We start from the raw sequence: 2,702 nt of genomic DNA, 5'->3' as shown, positions 1-2,702 counted from the left end.
GGAAAATTATAAACTTTCTGTTAGTGCCATTAGTTTTCAAATTTGAAAACACTTTTTTTGTTTTTTGTTTTCTTTCTTGCTTTATTTATTTTATTTTGTTTCTACTTACAACAAAATACTTATTGTTGTTTTTTTCTTTTGTTTTCTGCATTATTTATTTTCTTTTGTTTTTTGCTTTATTTTTTAATTGTGTTTTGCTTTTAGTTTTAGGAAAATTATAAACTTTCTGTTGGTGCCATAAGTTTTCAAATTTGAAAACACTTGTTTTGTTTTCTTTTTTGCTTTATTTATTTTATTTTGTTTCTACTTACAACAAAATACTTATTGTTGCTATTTTTAATTATTACGAGGGCCGAACCATAAGACATTAAAGCATTTCAAATGAACTCTGAAAAAGTTGAAAGTTGGCATGGTATCATAAATTGACCCACATAGCATGTGCATGTACAAAACGGACAAGGATATCATACTCGTCAGTTACAAAGTTGGCATGGTATCATCATAATAGTTGCGGGAGAAAGTCTTCACTTTTTCTTCGCTTGTGTCATTTGCTTATTGCGCCGTAACCATGGATAATCTTCATCGTTTATCAGGATGCTGGGGTCAGCCTTGACTTTGAAGGGAGGAATTTCATGAAACTTTTCATAATCTTCAGACATGTCTGTCATGTCCTCCACTCCCACGATGTCCCTTTTTCCTGAAAGAACTATGTGGCGCTTTGGCTCATCGTATGATGTATTCGCTTCCTTATCTTTTCTCTTTCTCGGTCTGGTAGACATGTCCTTCACATAGATAACCTGTGCCACATCATTGGCTAGGACGAACAGTTCGTTAGTGTACCCAAGCTTTTTCATATCCACTGTTGTAATTCCGTACTGTGGGTCTACCTGTACCCCGCCTCCTGACAGATTGACCTATTTGCACTTAAACAAAGGGACCTTAAAATCTACTCCGTAGTCAAGTTCCCATATGTCCACTATGTAACCATAATATGTGTCCTTTCCCATCTCGGTTGTTGCATCAAAGCGGACACCGCTGTTTTGGTTGGTGCTCTTTTGATCTTGGTCAATCGTGTAAAATGTATTCCCATTTATCTCGTATCCTTTCCAAATCAATACAGTCAAAGATGGTCCCCTGGACAACAAGTACAGCTCATCACAAACAGTGTTGTCACCTCTGATACGTGCTTCCAACCAACTGCTGAAAGTCCTGATGTGTTCACATGTAATCCAGTCGTCGCACTACTCCGGGTGTTTGGAGCGCAGACTGTTCTTGTGTTCATCGACATACGGGGTCACCAAGGTAGAGTTCTGTAGAACTGTGTAGTGTGCTTGAGACCAAGAATATCCGTCCCTGCATATTATTGAGTCCCTTCCAAGCGTGCCTTTTCCAGTCAGTCTCCCCTCATACCGCGATTTAGGGAGACCTATCTTCTTAAGGCCAGGAATGAAGTCAACACAAAACCCGATGACATCCTCTGTTTGATGGCCCATGGAGATGCTTCCTTCTGGCCTAGCACGGTTACGGACATATTTCTTTAGGACTCCCATGAACCTCTCAAAGGGGTACATATTGTGTAGAAATACGGGGCCCAGAATGACAATCTCATCAACTAGATGAACTAGGACGTGCGTCATGATATTGAACAAGGATGGTGGGAACACCAGCTCGAAACTGACAAGACATTGCACCACATCACTCCTTAGCCTTGGTATGATTTCTGGATCGATCACCTTTTGAGAGATTGCATTGAGGAATGCACATAGCTTCACAATGGCTAATCGGACGTTTTCCGGTAGAAGCCCCCTCAATGCAACCGGAAGCAGTTGCGTCATAATCACGTGGCAGTCATGAGACTTTAGGTTCTGAAACTTTTTCTCTGCCATATTTATTATTCCTTTTATATTAGACGAGAAGCCAGTCGGGACCTTCATACTAAACAGGCATTCAAAGAAGATTTCCTTCTCTTCTTTGGTAAGAGCATAGCTGGCAGGACCTTCATACTACTTTGGAGGCATGCCGTCTTTTTCGTGCAAACATTGTAGGTCCTCCCGTGCCTCAGCTATATCTTTTGTCTTCCCATACACGCCCAAGAAGCCTAGCAGATTCACGCAAAGGTTCTTCGTCACGTGCATCACGTCGATCGAAGAGCGGACCTCTAGGTCTTTCCAGTAGGGTAGGTCCCAAAATATAGATTTCTTCTTCCACATGGGTGCGTGTCCCCCAGCGTCACTCGAAACAGCTAGTGCGCTGGGACCCTTTCCAAAGATTACGTGTAAATCATTAACCATAGCAAGTACGTGATCACCGGTACGCATGGCGGGCTTCTTCCGGTGATCTGCCTCGCCTTTGAAATGCTTGCCTTTCTTTCGACATTGATGGTTGGTTGGAAGAAATCGACGATGGCCCAGGTACACATTCTTCCTGCAGCTTGCCAGGTATATACTATCGGTGTCAAGTAAACAGTGCGTGCATGCGTGGTATCCCTTGTTTGTCTGTCCTGAAAGGTTACTGAGAGCGGGCCAATCGTTGATGGTCACGAACAGCAACGCCTTTAGGTTAAATTCCTCCTATTTGTGCTCATCCCACGTACGTACACCGTTTCCATTCCACAGCTGTAAAAGTTCTTCAACTAATGGCCTTAGGTACACATCAATGTCATTGTCGGGTTGCTTAGGGCCTTGGATGAGAACTGGCATCAT

The sequence above is a fragment of the Triticum dicoccoides genome, chromosome 3B (genome assembly GCF_002162155.2).
Source record: "Triticum dicoccoides isolate Atlit2015 ecotype Zavitan chromosome 3B, WEW_v2.0, whole genome shotgun sequence".
NCBI classification, from domain to species: Eukaryota; Viridiplantae; Streptophyta; class Magnoliopsida; order Poales; family Poaceae; genus Triticum; species Triticum dicoccoides.
Note: the sequence above shows the minus strand (reverse complement) of the source record.